The sequence below is a fragment of the Tamandua tetradactyla genome, chromosome 2 (assembly GCF_023851605.1).
Source record: "Tamandua tetradactyla isolate mTamTet1 chromosome 2, mTamTet1.pri, whole genome shotgun sequence".
Classification (NCBI taxonomy): domain Eukaryota; kingdom Metazoa; phylum Chordata; class Mammalia; order Pilosa; family Myrmecophagidae; genus Tamandua; species Tamandua tetradactyla.
In genome coordinates, this window is record NC_135328.1 from 81233536 (window position 1) to 81252041 (window position 18506).

Sequence of the window (18506 nt, forward strand, 5' to 3'; positions counted from 1 at the left end):
GAACAACTGCTCTTGCATGAAACACATCTTCAGTTTGCATTGGCCTTTGAAAAGAGGGTTGTGGTATTAATTGATACTCATTTGTGGTCTACTCTGAAGTTCAGGTCTTTTCTAGTAGAAAATGTCTACTAGACAATGTCTATAACTAGAATTGTTTTTTCTAACTTGCTCCAGCAATTTTAACTTCCTTCTCCTCCACAAAATGTTCTGATGGTGTGGTTAATAAACGCAGAAATCAAATCTCTTTTCCTTTGCTTTTCATCTGAAAGAAGCATTAGAAAACGAGAGGGCAAGGAAGAGGCTGAATAATCCACAAGTGAACACATTGGCCGTTTACAGAGAGTTGACAGCAATGTCTCATTTATTAGGCCGCCACCCCTGTTTGGCAGCAAACCGGCCTGAGGGGTCTATTTAATGGAGATCATGTTGTCGCCCTCAGAGCTGCTGCTGACCTCACACCAAATAAACACGTCAGCAAGCTCCCAAGTCCCCGTTCCCAGGTGCAGCGTGGACACAGCGCTGAAGGCCCTTCACAGCCATCCTCCCCTTTTGCTCTGCCCCACTTCCATGGCCCCAGAGCCAATGCTAACGACTCTCTCTCTATCCCCGAATCATCTGTCACACCTGTGCAGGGTCTCATGAACTGGCCCTGCATCGCCATCTGAGTGCGCGGTAAGTTGTTACCCTTCGGACAGCATCCGGATATCAAAAGCCTGAAAAAGAGGAAAATGAATACACAATTAAATAAAAGTTACGTATTTCCAATATATTTATGTCATCTCTATATATGTACATATCTTTTAAAAGCTAGGAAAGGGAGGTTGGGCACTCGTTTTCTGTTTTTCTAGTTGTCTATTTTTAACTATGCTCTTTATTATCTGTTTTTCTAGCGAACAGATAGAAAAGCTGGACTAACAGCTCCAGACTTAGTCTGAGGTTGGCTTAATCACAGGCATAATTCTGGGTCCCAGTTAGCCAATTCTAACTGCAGCTTGCGTTACCCACCACGTGGAATCCTTCTCCAGGTGCTGGCATGCTCAGCTGGGCTGCTTCTGGTTGGGTTGTGATTCGTCTAGAAGTTTCACGTGGACACCAGCTCACCAGCTCCGCCCTCTTAGGAAGTCACGCCGGCCTGAGCCCTGTGAGTGTAGAATAGGTATATTAATTCCTGCCTTAGGTACTTCACATAATAAATGTGACCATGCCTTGGAAATAATAATGTGATATAAAACTGGCAGCTGATATTATTGTGATAAGATCAAAAGTGGGGACAAGCACGTGATCCATCAGATCGAATGCAGAATGCTTGGTCCTGGAAGCATTTCTTTGGAGCAGGAACGGGCGGACCTGCCCTCATGTCTGTGGGAGAAGACTCCATCCTGGGGTGGAGGGGAGGGATTCACTGTGGGAAACCCACAGCTTGCCCATTGTAAAGACAGCAGAGTTGAAGCCACACTCGTTAGAAAACATGGCATGTATACCTTAAACAACAAAAAAGAATTCAAACACTTGAGCTTACGCTGGGATTATTTTCCCAGGGTCAATCCTGCCTTAGAACTTTGCTTATTTCCTCATTACTTGAGGGAAATAAGAAGCTCAGTTGAAACAATTATAACTCTATTCTGGAGGCAAAACAACAGCTCCAGTTGGGCCTTTGTTTTATTCCCATCTTTCCTCCAGGCTTTACCAGAAGTATCCCAAGAGAAATCCAGCAAAGACTTAGTATCTGGGCAGGTCTATTACGAAGTCTTTCTGTGCTCTGCTTCTCAAGTTTCTGAGTCTGTAACTTGTAAAATACAGTGTGCAAAGAGTTTCTTTAGGCAGAAGGACCACTGAAATCCACTACCTCCTCCTCCTAGAGCAAAGGACAGGAGCAGGCACCCAGGCGGAGAAAGCCCTTACACTCTGCAAATATGAGTGGACAGGGCGAGGGTGACACAGACGGGCCGGCCAGGAGCCCTGGGGTGCAGACTGCCAAAGCTGAGTGTCAGGCACAGGCGCTGAAAAATGGAGGGAGGTAAAAGGCAGGCGAGGGTTCTCACGGTGGATGGTGAGGGGAGAGTGGAAGGATGTGGTCTTGGGGAGAGAGGAAAGAAAGATGAATGGAGCCTGAGTTAGTAATAGGCTAAAGCAAACAGGAAGGTTTTAAAGTGAGATTTGAGGAGAGGAAGTGGTTCTGAGCAAGGGAGAGAGAGAGAGTTCCAGAGATCTGTCTTGGAAAAGAGCTACTCTTCATTTTTTTGGATGGTCCTACTCATATGAATATTTCTTGGCGGTACTGACAGAAGGGGGAACCAATTTTTTATTATTATTATTTTTTTTAAATCACAACTGGCGCCAAGTTTTCCCTAGAACTTGAACCAAAGAGGATTGAGACTTTAGGTTTGAAAACATTCACTGGATTCATCTGTGTTAAATTGCACCGCTGCCTGCTGCTCTCAGCAAACGCTCGGGGCCACCCAGATGCCGTGGGGAGGGGTGAGGAGGGTGCAGCCCTGTTCACCTGCGGCCCTCCAATACCGTGTCCACGCGGCCCAGCCGCCTAGGGAACATTCTCCAAGGAGAGCTTGGCACCTTCATAAATCTTTCTAAATTGCCAAATGTGGAATTACCCCATGTCGGGTGGAGGGAAGGAAGGGGAACAGGCCTGTGAGGCTGGGGGTCGAGAGTAAATGCACATGAAAAGACAAGGGTTTTTTTCTTGGCATTCCCATAGAAAGCATGAAGACACAAATCTGGCCAGATAAAGGGTGACCTTTGATACATGCCCAGGACCCTGCCTTCTGAGAATTAATCTTAAGACCATTCCAGAAGCCAGAAAACCTAACACAAACAAACTTCACTTAAAGAACTTAACCAGAAACAACAATTCTTTCCCATTCACTGGGGAAGTCCCCTTTCCACAGCAGTTTATCCAAAACTGTTCTCTCCACATTGTGAAGGATAATAAAACCCTCTGGGCTGCAAGAACGAAGAGGCTTTTGTTTTCTTGTCACATGACTTTGAGAGCTGAACCTTTGCGTGCCTCGTTTTACTCGTCTATATGTGGAGATAATGCGCTTTGCTCCGACCTCAAAAAATATTACCTGAGTGGTTTCAACTTCTGGCAAAGTCAAGACGTGTACAGAAGTAATGTTATTCCTAATAGCAGAAGTTGTTGCCGAACACCGACTAGTACCATCACATAAACGTGTGGCTTAGTTCTTCCTAGGGAAAAACTGAATTCAGGGACGGTCAGCCTCTATGCTGGACCACTTTTTATTGAGAAATAAAATAAAAACTTGAGTGCTTTCTGTGCTGTGTCCATATTCTCTGTTACAAAGTCCAGACTAACTCCCCACATTACAATCAGATTTCAAACATTGGTGTAGCAAACACATTGCTTGAATCATTTTTTAGCAACTTTACTGAGATGTAATTCACATAACACCTATGTTATTTTTCACACTTTCAGTATGCACTGTCACATACAATAATCACGGGCGGGCCACGGTGGCTCAGCAGGCAAGAATGCTTGCCTGCCATGCCAGAGGACCCAGGTTCGATTCCCGGTGCCTGCCCATGTTAAAAAAAAAAATATATATATATATATATATATAATAACTAAACTCATACAGCTACTTAAATTAAAACTAAGAAAATAACAATTTAATACAATTGAAATTCCAGGTAGAGTTATACAGGGAAGGTAGGGTTTAACAAAAGAATATGATTGCTAAATTATTAAACTGATATTTCCTTTAGTCTTCAGTATCTTAGAGCAGCTACAAGTAAAAACCTAAAATTGTGGAATTGGAACCCATACCAAACTCTGAAACCTGTTCTACAACTAATTGTTGTGCTGTGCTTTGATTAATTGCTTTTTTGTATATATGTCATTTTTCACAAAAAAGAAAGAAAAAGTTGATTGTGATGATAAAAAAATATTTATTCCTTCTAGTCTCCTATATTCTGGAGCAGCTAGAAGGAAAAATTTGAAAGGATGATATAGTAGCCCATGACAAACTCTGGGGTCTGTCCTGTAACTACTTGTCGAAGAGTGCTTTTGAGATCTACTGCTTTTTTCTTTCTTTGCTTTGTATAAATGTTATGTTCTGAAAAAAATTAAAGGAAGTCCAGCTCTTCAGTGACACTAAACCACATTCCCGGTGCTCCATAGCCATTTGCGGCTGGTGGCTACCATATTTACATCACGGTAGAAAGGTTTATTGGGCAGCACTGCTCTAAAATAATATATACTCATTGCAGAAATTTGGAAATTACGTAAAAGCAAGAAAAATATAAACAAATTTCCTATCGTTCCTACCACCCAATGAAAACCACTAATACACTACTAGATTCTTTGCATTTTTTTCTGCAGAGTTGTTTTGTTTTGTTTAGTTCACATGGTTGTGTTCCAATGAATATGCAATTTTATAATCTGCTTTTTAAATTTTAAAATAAAAGTATTCTTCCATGCTATTATCTGCTTTTTGAAAGCATCGCTTTTAATGGTTGCAGAATATTTTATCAGGTAGAGGTACATTCCCTTATTGTTAGGCACATAGATAGTATATGTTTAAACTAAAAAATAATATAGTACCATAAAACCAAAGTAAATTATCAAGTTTATGGCATTTGTTAGCTTTGAAAATGGCCAAAGAAATTGCTTCATTTGACAGCACTCTCTAGGAACATACACATAATCCAGAAACATTAGACCAATATCCAGGAATAATGGACCTGACCCAGTGGTGGCTTCTCTTCCTTCCTGAGCCCCGGAAAACGGTGGAGGCCATGCGTGTGTCATCTCACATCCTAACATCCATCTCCCACTACTTTAGGGCTGGGTTTGGCAGACACTAACTAATGGCAACATGCTGCAAAATAAGGATAATCATCATGAAATTACACGTTTCATTTGCCGAAAGCTAAAGCTGAAGGAGTATGCCCTTGCAGAACATTCTTTCTGCAATTTACCAGGTGCTTCCCAGGGCGATGTGAGTAGCTGATGAGAACTCACCAACAAGCTTCCAGAACTTTCCCCCTGCTCAGTCTCTTCCTAATGCACTGGCTGCTCCTTTTCGCCCCCTTTGCTGAGTCCTCCTTCTTTCCCTGAACTCTGAAGTCCAGGGCCCTGGGCTCTGCCTTTGGAGCTTGTTCTGCTTATGGCTCTCTCCCTAGGGTATTTCAGCAAACTCTTGAAAGCCTTGAGACCCCCTCCCCCAATTTCTATCCCTGGACCTGTCCCCTGAACGCAAGACTCATTTCTCTATCTGAATATCTCCTCTGAGCTTCTTGAAATCAAATGTAATTAATGTACATTTACCCCCTCCAAGAAATAAACAATGAAAATCCCTGCTTCGCCTGCAGTTTTCCCCCTTTCTGTATGATAGCTCTGTTCCTCTAATTGCTCAAGCCAAAAATCTAGACTCCTCTTGCCCCCTTCTTTCTGTAACATCTGGTTCATCATCAAATCCCGTAAGTTCTGCCTTCCCCAGAGCAGCCACCTGACCCAGCCGCTGTCCTCTCTCCCTGGGCGCCTGCGCCGGCCTCTAACTGGTTTCTCTGATTCTGTTCTCACCCCTCACTCCCACATTAGGGATGGCTCTCTGCCAGGGTGGTTCCACCCGCCCCCTCCTACCCAAGGTCGAGGGGGGTTTGGAAATCGGGGGGGGGGGGGGGAGGTGTTGGTGGTCTGGGTTGTCACCTGACCTCCTGGCCTTTAGAGCTGGGTCGGCCAGGATCCCGAGGGTTTAGGATAGTCCCTCACTGCTAAGGCTCATGCCACTCAGTCACGCCCAGCCCACTGGGGACCTCTGATCCTTTCAAATGAAAGCCACATTCTGTTTCGCCCTGCTCCAAACCCTGTCGTCCTCCCACTCGGAGTAAAATCCCAATGCCTTAGCATGGCCTGGCCCGCCCCTACTGCCTCTCTGACCTCCCCGCCCCTCTCACCCCAGGGCCTTAGCATGGCCTGGCCTGCCCCTACTGCCTCTCTGACCTCCCCACCCCTCTCACCCCAGGGCCTTAGCATGGCCTGGCCTGCCCCTACTGCCTCTCTGACCTCCCCGCCCCTCTCACCCCAGGGCCTTAGCATGGCCTGGCCTGCCCCTACTGCCTCTCTGACCTCCCCGCCCCTCTCACCCCAGGGCCTTAGCATGGCCTGGCCCGCCCCTACTGCCTCTCTGACCTCCCCGCCCCTCTCACACCACGCAGGCTTCCCTGCTGATCCTGACTTGGGCATTGCACTTGTGGCTCTGTCCGTCAGGGTGGCCCCTCTCTCAAGAGTCCATATGCCCCCGTCCCTCCCTGCTTCCAGGTGTCTGCTCAGACGTCGCCTCTTCAGAGAAGCCTTCCCTGTGGGCCCCAAAGATAGCAGGTGCCCCCACTCCCACAGCAGCAGCCCCTTGGCTTCGCCCCCTTTCTTTTCTTTCTCTCCATGGCAGTTATATTATATGTTTGCTGCTTTATTTAGGTTCTGCCCCCTCTACTTGAATATAAACTCCATGATGTCAGGAACTTTGTGTGATTGGTCTCCCCCACTGCCCCTCCCCTGTACCTAACGCAAAACCTGGTGGAAAGAATGAACAATGATAACCAGCAACACTTAGGAAGCTCTCTGTATGCACGAGGCTCTATTCTGAGTACTCTACATAATTTAATCGTATTAGTTTCCTATTGCGGCTGTGACAAATTACCCCAAACTTAATGGCTTGCCCACACATTTATTGTCATACAGTTCAGAAGATGAGAAGTACAAAACAGGTCACACTGGGGTAAAATCAAGATGTCGACAGAGTTGTGTTTCTTCCAGAGCCTCTCAGGAAGAATCTGTCCCTTGCCTTTCCCGGCTTCTAGCAGCCACTGCATTCCTTGGCCCCTGGCCCCTTCCTCCATCTTCAAAGGGCACCACTGCAACCTCTGCTTCACATCTCTCTCTGACCTTGACCCTCCTGCCTCCCTCTTGTAAGGGCCCTGTGATTACCTTGGGCCCACTCAGATAATCAAAGATAATCTTCCCACCTCAAGATCCCTAATTTAATCACACATGCAAGGTCCTTTTGCCAAGTCAGGTAATATATTTACAGTTTCCAGGGGCTTGGATGTGGACATCTTGCAGGGCTGTTGTTCTGCCTGCCGCACTAACCCACTAATCCTTCCAACAACTCTATGAGGCAGGAACCAGTAGCATTCCTATTTTACAGGTGAGAAGACTAAGTCGGTGGGGGGCGAGGCGGGGGTGTTAAGTTACTTGTTCAAGGTCACAGAACTGGTAAGTGTCATAGCCCACCTTCATAACCACCAGGCTATAAGGTCAGCATTCGATGAATATCACTGAGACTGATTGTTGCTTAGTTTTGATGCTTTTGCCATATGAATGAGCCTCACCCCCAGGTCTGGGTTGGAAGGTTTTCCACCACCCAGCAGCTCCCTGGGGAGGTTTTTAAATGGCTCATTTAATTGTGTGTATTTGGAACCTTAAAGACAGCTGTCCCATAGTTACTCCTTACCCTTTTTGCTCTTCCTTCTGTTTTAGGGGGAAGAGCAAAAGTCAAACACCAGACACCAAGGAATCGGAAGAGCATTCAAGGAGGCAGGAGAAGAGAAATCTTTAAGGAACACAAAGGTGTTTGCAGGGATTCCCCATGCCTGGAATACCCCTCCCCATCCAGCTGTTGAGCTCCTACTAATCTTTGAGATTTCACCATAACCATGACTCCTTGGTGAGCACTCACTGACCCTCCACACTGACACAGACTCTGGGCGCCGTCACTGGGCTCCGTGCACACTTGCGCAAAAGTAGCTCTCACACCTGCGTAGTGATGTACTATGTTCTTTTCCTGACTTGCAGATAGTCCCTTGCTCAGGCTGACAGGGCAATGGGTTTCTCTCTTCACCGCCTCCAGCAGTGCTCTGGTTGCTGACTGCCAAGTCTGTTTCAGGACCAACCTCCACCACCCTGGGCTTGCGGGTGGCCCCTGGAGAAGAGGCTACATCTGCGTGCACTCAAAGGTGCGAAGGCCTCTTGAGTGTACTTTGAAAAAGCATACTGAGCTCCCAAGAAAGAGGGGGGTATGCTACAGAAGACAGGAAAAGGACGTCAACAGCCTGCTGGTGCTGGGAACCAGTGCCAACCCCCCTCCCCTATGACAGAGACCAGCTTAGCCCTGAGACTAAAAGAGAATGATAATAGGCAAAACATTGAAAATAGCCATTTTATGAAAGGCAGAATGCCAAGGAGAGGAGATATCCAGATTTATACTCATCTATTGGTCCAAAAATCTTATGGTGGAAGAATTTTGAAACAATTCTTTAATTCATATATATGCAAACATGCACATGTGTGCACGCACATAAAGTTATTAAAAAACAGCAACAGCAACAAACCATCCCTCTAAAATCCATGAAGTGACATAGTGCAGCCACGTTGGGGAGGCAGCCACTCAAGGACTTCTGCAGGGGTCAGAGCCACAGGGGCAGCTCTCTGGCCCCACACGCATTTGCAGATCCAGCCTTCTTGACAAATAGTAGCTGCTGTCCTCGTGGGCGGAGAAGGAGTACATTTAGGAGGCAAGCTGCCTAGAACGTTGCTCCTTGGAGAATTTCGGAGCTTCAAGGAGAGAGAAGAGGCGCAACTATTTCTTGACCTATATCATATGGCATGTATCCTATTATGTTTTTTATGTACATCATCTTACTGACTCCTCGCGTCCTCAAAACAAACCTACAATGATGATCAGAAACTGAGGCTCAGGCAGGTTCAGTCACTTGCTCAAGGTCATAGAGTGCAGAAGTGACAGAGGTGGGATGTAAACCCCAACTGGCCCCCCTGCCCCCAGGCTGTTCTCTGTTCATCATACTCTCCACACCAAACCTCCCAGGCAGAGGCTATCACGAGGCAAGGAGGTGAAAAGAGATGTGAGAAGTCAGCAGGCCTGGGCTCCGGTCCAGGCCTGAGTTAGTGGGTCACATTGGTCGGGTCCCCTGAGTTCTTTGGGCTTTAGGTTCCTTATATGTCCAGGACAGAGCTGCCTTGCAGGTCTCAGAGAAGCCTTCCAGCACTGAAATTCTATGATCTTCAGAACTTATACTCCTCGGGTAGACTTTGTCCACTTGCAACTCTGAAAAGAAATATTCCGTGGATATTAGACTCAGGATGTAAAGACTTTTCAAATGCTACCATTCCAGTAACAATGCGTGCATAGAATATTCTTGGCCGGGGAGGGTGATATTAGGGGAAGTCTACCTGTCAGCGGGGGACTTAAGTGCGGCTGGATGGCGAGAGGGGTGATGGGAGAAAGGAATCTGGAAAGGCTCACGCTCTGTTTGAAAAGAAAAAGCGTTTTGATGGGACATGCTCACTCTGCATTTTAACGACCTCTCAAAATGTAACTCTGATGGGGGTGGCGGTGGGGGGAATAAAGGAACAGAATTTGTAAAGTGAAACAGGACGGATTTAGTGCTGGGGTAATGGAGCAGATCAAATAGAGGGCAGAGTATAAAACTGACTGGCCCCTGTGCGGGAAGACCCCTAGACGACTCAGGAATATTTTAACACCAAAAAAAAAAATAGGTCTGGAAAGCAAATACTTCATTTCAGAAGTAACAAAGAACTAATATATATAATGCAGTCAGTTATTTAGCCTCTCTAGGCCTTGGTTTTCTCATTTCTGATGTGAAGAAAATTCCTCATCCCACAAGAACATTGTGAGAATAAAATAAGATAACATACGTGTAACGAAGCTGCAGTGTCTTCAGCCGGAAGCAGGGCCACTCATTCAGTGACAGGAAAGAGCCATGACAAGCAGCATCTCATGGCAGCAGGGGACAAAGATGGCACCAAACTTGCAGGGCCAACTTTCCACTGTGGCAGTAGGTAGCTAAATAACAGTAGGAAATCAGGAGTAGGAGAGGTCTCGTCGAAGCCTCTATTTCACCCATGATGTGGACTTTAGAAGTCCACTGATCCCTTTGGACTGAGTTGGAGAGGCTCCAACAGAAGTATGGAGCTTTCTACTCTCCCAAGATTGAGGGGGCTCAAATCAGTTTTAACCAGAGAATTAAAAAAGATGTGGTCTCATTAGTATCCCAAGATGGTGGTTAAGAACTCTGCATTCCAGTTGCTAGGGCTTGATTTCAGGGCCGCCATAGCACATTCAAGTTGGATAACTAAGTGACTTATTATGCTGGCTGGGTTTAGGAAATGCAACAAAGGATGGAGTGGTGCTTCTGCCTGCCAAGGAGCCAGGAAGCAGGAACTGGAACCCCTAGAGACCCCATAGAGACGTCTAAAGACCCTATATAGAGCCCTAGACCGCCCTATAGAGAAGTGGGAAAATCCGAGCAAGCCAGTCCAGTCCATTGAGAGAGGACGGTGAAGTGGAAGGCTGAGAGAGAGAGGACAGAGCTGAGATTCCTGCTGGGATGGGGTAAAACATGACACCTGGTGCTTGTTTGTTGTAGACACACGTTGTCCGAAAAGTATTTTACAGATAAAGAAACTGATGTCAGAGGGGCTGTGTGATGTGACAAGTCAGAAACATGATGAGACCAGAGCCTAGTAGTTCTACTCTTAGTCTAGTGTTCTGGCTTAAATGTTTCCTCAAATAACTACTAATACTGCATTCACACAGCACTTACCATGTGCCGGGCATGGTTCTAAGTACCTCACATATAATAATTTATTTAAATCCTCACGACAACCCATAATATGGAGATGGCTATTAGCCCCACTTCAGAGATGAGGAAGGTGAGACACAGAGAGATGAAAGCAACTTCCCTGAGGTCATACTGATGAGAAGGTGGAAGAACTTAGGTTTGAACTCTGAGAATTTTGCTCCAAAATCTGGTTCTTAATTACTAAGGTAGAAATGTCAGAGAGGGACCCTTGAGGAAACTGAGGGGGACTGTCACTGTCACCAAAATAACAGAACCCCAGGTAACTGTCATCTGATCAATGTGGAATTTGCTGCCCCCACCCCTACCCAGTCCCTCCAAGTCACTCTCCAAGATGGGACCTCCAAGGGGCCACCCACCCTCCCTCCCAGGGCCAGTGCTCTCCTCAGAGAGACCAAGTGGGGGCTGGGAACAGCACATGAGGATGCATGGAGGCCCGTACTCACCTGCATCTTTTCTGGACAGCTCTGCTTCCATGTGAGTGCCATTTGTATACAATAAGGGCTCCATATGTTTCCTGCCAGTTCAATTCATCAGACATCATGTCCTAGGAACACTTTAGATTCCTTGATTGTGCTCATGACAAGGCTCATTAAGACACAGTGATGAATTCTTGGATAGAAGGCAGCTTGAGCTCAGGAGCCAGTGTCAAAACTTGATAAGTCAATGGTACTTTGACCAACTTATAAGAGCTCATCAGTAGAATGGCCACAAACTCAGCTTTGTTCTTCACCTGGACATCTTCCATGTTACTTCCTACCCTCTGTGCCAATGCTGGCCAAGTGCTAATCCTTCCTAAGCTTCCACTTCCTACCCAGCCAGAGCCAATGATTCTGTGTCCCAGATAAGGAAACCAAGATGCAGTAACAAGAGGATTTATGGGAAGCATAGCTCTTTCACCTATGTCATCATACACCACACTCATAAAAACCTTGGAAGTTGGGAATACTAATAATACATTTATTGATCTTACTATAATATGGACCAGGTTCTGTTTAAAAAATATACTTAATGGATCACTATTACAAGTAATCTTGTTTTTTTTTTCACATGGGCAGGCACCAGGAAGCAAACCCAGGTCTCCAGTGTGGCAGGCGAGAACTCTGCCACTGAGCCACCATGCTCTGCCCAATACAAGTAATCCTGATCCCTGTCTTACAGTTGAAGAAACTAAGGTGTAGAGAGGACAAATGTTTTAGTTTTCTCATTTCTAAAGCAAATACCACACAGTAGGTTGGTGTAAACAAGGGAATTATTGGCTCACTGTTTTGAGGCTAGGAGAAGTCCAAAGTCAAGGTGTCATCAAAGCAATGCTTTCTCCCAGAAGACTGGAATTCTGGGGCTGGCTGCCAGTGGTTTTCATCCTTGGCTTTCCTGTCCCTTGACAATACATATGGCGGCCTCTCTTGGCTTCTCTCTTCTCTTCTAGGAATGTTCACATTCAACATCTGGATGCTTCCTCTTTACTTCTCTCTCTCTCTGTGACCTACCTTACAAGGTCTTCAGTAATGGGATTAAACCCTATTCCAACTCAGCTGGTCACACCTTAACTAAAGTAAACTCATCAAGAGGTCCCATGTATACTTCTGAGAGTTCACAACCACAGAAATGGACTAGTTCTAAGAACATGTTCTTCTGGGGTACAAATCTCCAAACCACCATGACAGGCAATTTACTCAAGGTGCTAGGATTTGAATATACAGACTTTTAATCTATCTGATAGTCTACCTCTGTGAATAACAAAGGATTTAGTATGCTTTGTTATTTGGATTTCATCCTGAAAGTTGTGGGAATTATTTTTAAATTTCAAATAGAAACAGTGATAGTCAGATCTGCCTTTTGGAAAGAATGGGTACAGGGTGGACAGTTGAGGCGTGAGGACATAGAGACAGGGAGGCCAGCTTAGAAGCTATCATGACATTCTAAGGAATGAACAATGAAGACCACCTGAATCAGAGCAGTGGCAGGAAGAAATGAGGAGGAGACAGGTCCAAGAAATTTTGGAGATAGAATGATACCTGGTGGGTACAAGGTGGGTGGAAAAGGCAGGTAAAAGGGAGAAGTTTGGGATCAAGCTCAGATTTCTGACTAGAGATACTGGGTAGAAATGTGGGTCACCAACTGGAAAGTGATTATAGGAAGGGAGTAGGTTTAAGGACCCTTGGAGGGAGACCATTTGGGTTCGTTTGGGACTTGTTGAGATCAAGATATCCACAGGCATTCAGTAAAAAGATCTGAGCTGGAAATCATAGATTTGGAAGTCACCAATCTCAAATTCAAGAACAAAACACATTGTAGTTGATGTGATCGTCCAGGAAAACTGTAAGGGATGAAATAAATATAGTCTTTAGAGCATGTTTAATGGTAAGCTGTAGGAGAAGAACCAACCAAAGAGATAAGGAAGAGATGGTCAGAAAGATGGGAGAAAACAAAAGAATATGATACTCAGGGAAGATTATTTCCAAATAGCAAAGTCAAGTGGGGAAAAGACAGAAATTCATCCATAGGACTTGGCCATTTTTAGGACTGTGGTAAGCTTTGGCAAATGTGGTACCAGTAGAATGGTAGAGGCAAAAGTCACGCTTGAGGAGGACAAAGAGTGACTAGACAAGTAAATAAGGTCAGACTGTAGACAAGTGTTTTTAACTAAGGACTATTCTAAGAGGGGTCCCAAGAATTAATTCAAGGGGATCTCAAAATCCATTCATACAATAAGAATTATTTGCAGACTAAATATCTGTTTGTTCATATTATAAGTAGATGCAAATTAGTTTAAAAGCATTACCAGATTTCTAATAACTTTTAGCCATTATTTCCTCAATCAGCAGATACCAGAAGAAGTAGAAATCATTTTATTGATGGCTGGGCATAAAATATTTTGGTGCTAAAAAGATGTCTTCACACTCTATAAGCTCGGGAAACACACTGATTCCTTCAAAAAGGTTGAGGATGAAGAAAAGGAGAGAGAGGACTATACAGAAGCAAATTTTGGATCAAAGTTAGTTAATTAGTTGTTTGGTTGGCTGGTTAGTTGTACCTCTTTTAGTTGGGAAGGACTTAATGAAAATTGGCAGAACGTGTGAGGTTGGGACCCAGGAGAGGAAGGTGTAACGGATGGACGGAGGTTCCTGAGAAGGCCAGAAGGTGGCATCCTGAGCCTGGGTGGAAGGATTAACTTGGAGAGGGCTTCCTCTCCCTCTGAAGAGGACTTGTGCGGAGGACAGCTGCAGGAAGCTGGGGACTGTTCCTGCCAAATGCCATCATTTTTTTCTGTGAACAGGCAATGTTGTCAGCTGAGAGGGAAAAGAGGGGTGTTGGAGCCGTAGGTTTCAAGAAAGCAGAGAAGGTTTGAAGTTACAATTGGAGAGGACTGGAGAGAGAGTTGATTGGTGACATATACAACAAATCATGTCCTGATACTCATACACATGGGTAAGGCGGCACCAATACTCTGTTTAGTGATGTGACTAGGAAGGACCAGAGAGACTTACCTAGTGCAGTGCTAGGCAAACCTTCTTCCAAATACACAAGTTTCTCAAGATTTTAATAGCTTTCAGCAAAATATGTTTGGGTAACACTATATTTATATCTTCTATTAAAGATTCACAATGCACATGAATAAATTAAATTCCCTGAGAAGCCCTGTGTGGTATGGAGGGGGCCTACACTTATTCACATTATTTAACTCAGTGTTTTATGAACTGAATTGACCATGGAATCATTTTTCCACAAACCAGAAATCCCTGGATCACAATTTGGGAAACGTATTTCAGGTCACAAATGAGTGATGGAAGCAGGCTCGGAACCCTACTCTCCTAACTCTGGAGTCTGTCCGCTGAGCCATCGGATTCCAGTTCTGCTTCCAGTCAGAGCTGCACTGAACCCCCTTGCCCAAGGAAAGGTGATTGGTATGCACATTTCCTTTTTATAAAACCTGTATTTAGTACCTATTTGTGCCAGGTACTATGTTAACAAGTTAGAGATAAAAGTTTCTACCCTTAAACAACTTAAAGTCTGGAGGCAGAGTCAACATATAAAAGGTAATTTCTAAATGATAAGTACTCTAGTAGAGGTATGTACAGAGTGCTAAGAAAGGAGGTACCGTTTTGACAAGCATTTATTAAACACTTTCTGTATACAGTAACTGATGTTAACTACACGAGTGTGTGCGTGTGTGTGTGTGTATCAGAATTCATCACCCCATGGAGATTATAGATTAAATGATGGGAGGAAAGCAGAACATCTGAGAAGACTGCCTCCAGGAAGTAGGTCTGAGCTAAGGCTGCTCTGAGAAATGAATGAGACTGATCAGGAGACGAAGAAGGGGAGGGCATTCCCGGTGAGGACAAAGCAAGAGTACAGCCCCAGAGGTGAGAGTCAGCAGACTGCCAGTCAGAAGTACTGATATGCCTTGGATTGAACATGGTTCAACTCCAGTTCAAGGCACTTGGGATGAGGGTCACCTGGCCAGCCAGGGCACGTGTATAAGTACAGCCAGCCAGAGCGGCATCTTCTCCTGCAGCGGAATGTTATCATGACTCTTGTGACAATTCCACTTGTTTGGGCCTTGGTAGAAGGGAAAATCACTGCTGCTCTAACAACACACTCGTTTTAAACCCTCAATTTCCTATGCTCAGAACTCCATTTCATTTCTCAGTTTCGTTTTTTTTTTTTTCAGAATTCATTCATGTTCTGGAGCTTCCTAAAAATTTTCCTTTTCCAAAAAGATTCTGTCCCCAGCCTCACCAGCCCACTAGGAAAATGGAAAAATTCCTGTGCTACAGATGCAGGGAGAGCTGAGTTAGAATCTGGACTTTGCCCTTCAATAGCTGTGGACAGTGGGTAGTGACCTAGCCAATGTATAAATGAGGTAATAAGACCTCTGTTGTAGGGTTGATTTGAGGATTAAAGGAGCTGGCCCATGGGAAACTGCCTTATTCTTAACAGGCTCAAGAAATATTATTTTCCTTTAGCTTAGGTTCTCCAGGCTCTGAATATGACTATAGCCAAGGGAAGGGGAGCCTAGGTTAAGCTAACCTGTTTTTAGAGAGGATTTTGTGGGGGAGAAGGATGAGAGGACACCAGGTTAAGTGGAGCTTGCAGAGTTAGGAAGGAGTCACCAAAGAAAGTTCTTGCCCATTCTATCTCAGACCTGCCTGCGTGTAGCCAACAACACCGAGTGCCTGACTGTTTGCCTGCACCTTGGCCTCTCCACGTGGTTCTAGAAGAGGACGCAGCAGACCCGTCTGTGCCCACCCACAGCACCTCCCTACAGCCTTAACCCTGCTGGAGCCCGCCAGCCAGACTTCCAATGGCCAGAACCCATACTTTTCTTAAAGTTTACCAGGATTCCCATGGTTCTCAACCTGGGGCAGTTTTTAACCTCAATGGGTATTTGCAACATATGGAGACGTTTTGATACCACAACTGGGGTGCTACTGGCTTCTACTGGATAGAGGTCAGGGAAGCTGCTAAACATCCTACTCTGCACAGAACAGTTCCCCACAGCAAAGAATTATCTAACCCAAAATGTCAATAGTAACCCTGAAGAATGCCCTGGGCTCTATCAAAGACTCTATAAAATTCTACTTATTAAGTGTATCTTTTTCTGAAAGTTAAAGCCTCCAGATGCCATGTCAGATAAGACCTAAAACCTAGAGGTACCAGGCTCTCCAAGAACATCAGCCAGTTTCATTCCTCTACCTTTTCTCAGCATGAAATTAGAATGGTCTTTGCCCCTGTATCCCTGAAGATTGAAATAATGATAAAATGAGAGGGAGGAGTTGTAAAATGACTATGACTACTGACTCATTATATAGATATTTCTTTTTTGTTTCTATTGTATTAAAACAGCTAGAAGGAAATAGCTGAAATTGTTGTCGATCTTTGAATATAATTGTGTAGCTATACTGCTTTTATCTTGTGACTGTGGGATTGTAAAAACCTTCTGCCTGATATCTCCTCTATCTAGTGCATGGATAGATGACTAATAAATAAATACAAGATATATTTTAATACTCTCTCATTGATGGTAACAAATGTTCTGCACCAACACTATGGGTCAATAATATTAATGGATAAGGGATATGTTTGGATTTGGGTTTTCTGTTTTACTTTTATTTCTTTTCTGGAGTAATGAAAATGTTCTAAAACTGATCATGGGGTTGGTTATATGCACAACTATGTGATGATACTGTGAGCCAGTGATTGTATGCTTTGGATAATTTGTATGGTAGGTAAATATATTGTAATAAAAGTACATTTAAACAAACAAACAAATAAATGAATAAAACTGTTCTAGTTTGCTAACTGCTGGAATGCAATATACCAGATATGGAATGGCTTTTAAAAAGGGGGAAATTTAAGTTGCTAGTTTACAGTTCTAAGGCTGAAAATGTCTCAATTAAACAAGACTATAGAATTGTCCAAATTAAGGCACCAATAAGAGGTTACCGTCACTTAAGAAAGGCCGAAGAAATTCAGGGTTTCTCTCTCAACTAGAAAGACACATGGCAAACATGGTGGTCTGATGGCTTTCTCTCCAGGCTTCTTGTTTCATGAAGCTCCCCCAGGGGTGCTTACCTTCTTCATCTTCACAGGTCTCTGGCTATGTGGGCTCTCTCATTTCTCGTGGGTCTCTCGTGACTCTGTCATGGCTCTAAAAGGGACTCTCTCCCAAATACTTCCTGTTCTAAAGAATTCTAGGCTCCCGCCGCCAGCCAGCCAGCCCTCCTCTCCCTCTTTCTCCACCAGCGGTGCTCCCACCACCAGCCAGCCAGCCCTCCTCTTCCCCCTTCTCTGCCGGCGGTGCTCCCGCCGCCATCTTGCCTTTCTCTTTCCCCTTCTGCTCTGCGTCGCTCCATCCGCCATCTTATCCTTCCCTTTCTCCTCCTGCTCCGGTGGCTCTCCAACAACCACTGTGCCCTCTTCCGCCTTCACCAGCTTCTCCGCCACTGTCCTCAACAGCCTTGCCACCCTCACCTTTCCTCCTCCAGAACAGCTACTGGGGGAGTGGAGATGATACAGAGCAGCTCCCAGAGCCACGATGGAGATCAAAGGGACGGCGTACCCCATCCTGGAACGGCTGACTGTCTGGGAGAACCAGCTCTGGTGAGATCACCGACGGGCGTGGGGTCTCCTGGGCGGGACGGCAAGCGGCCAGAGTCCCTCCCTTCCTCCTTCCCAGGCCAGCTGGCAGAATTGGGCAGGCGGCCCCTCGGGCCGTGGCGGCTGGCGCCCCCACCACTCGAGGCCCCCCGGACCAACTGAGAGAGTTGGGTCGGAAATCCCCAGACCGCGGAGAACGGTGACCGGGGGGGGGTCCCTTCCAAACACGTGACTCCCCGGTCCGACTGGGAACGGTGCACTCTCCCGGGCTGCGGTGGCTGGCGCCCTCCCGCCACGCTTGGTGCCACGGGCCGACTAGGAAATTCAGTTGGGCGCTCTCCCGGGCTGTGGCGGCCGGCGACCCTCCCCGTGTTCGGACCCCCGGGCCGGCTGGCACTCTTCCAAGCCGCTTCGGCTGGCGAACCTCCCCCACGGCGACAGTTTCCCAAAGTTAAAGGACCCACAGCACCTTTTACTGGTGGAACCCAAGACAAACGTGTGCCACGAGCACCACCTACTGGGCAGGATAAGAAAAACAGAACCCAGAGATTTCACAGAAAAATCTTTCAACCTGTTGGGTCCAACACCCAGGGAAATCTGACTATATGCCCAGATGCCAGCAGAAGATAACGGATCACGCTCAGAAAATTGAAAATATGGCCCAGTCAAAGGAACAAACCAATAGTTCAAATCAGATACAGGAGCTGAAACAACTAATGCTGAATATACGAACAGAAATG

At 45.6% G+C, this 18506-nt stretch overlaps 1 long non-coding RNA gene across 1 annotated transcript in view; it reads right to left on the reverse strand.

Annotated features, from left to right (window-relative positions):
- Positions 1-334: 334 nt before the first annotated feature.
- Positions 335-18506, reverse strand: part of LOC143660941 (uncharacterized) — a 29507-nt gene continuing 11335 nt past the window's right edge. Inside the window, exons 2-3 of the long non-coding RNA XR_013164338.1 lie at positions 1006-1139; positions 335-713 (exon numbers count right to left, since the gene is read on the reverse strand). This is a non-coding gene — a long non-coding RNA (uncharacterized LOC143660941). The remainder of the gene's footprint in view (positions 714-1005; positions 1140-18506) is intronic.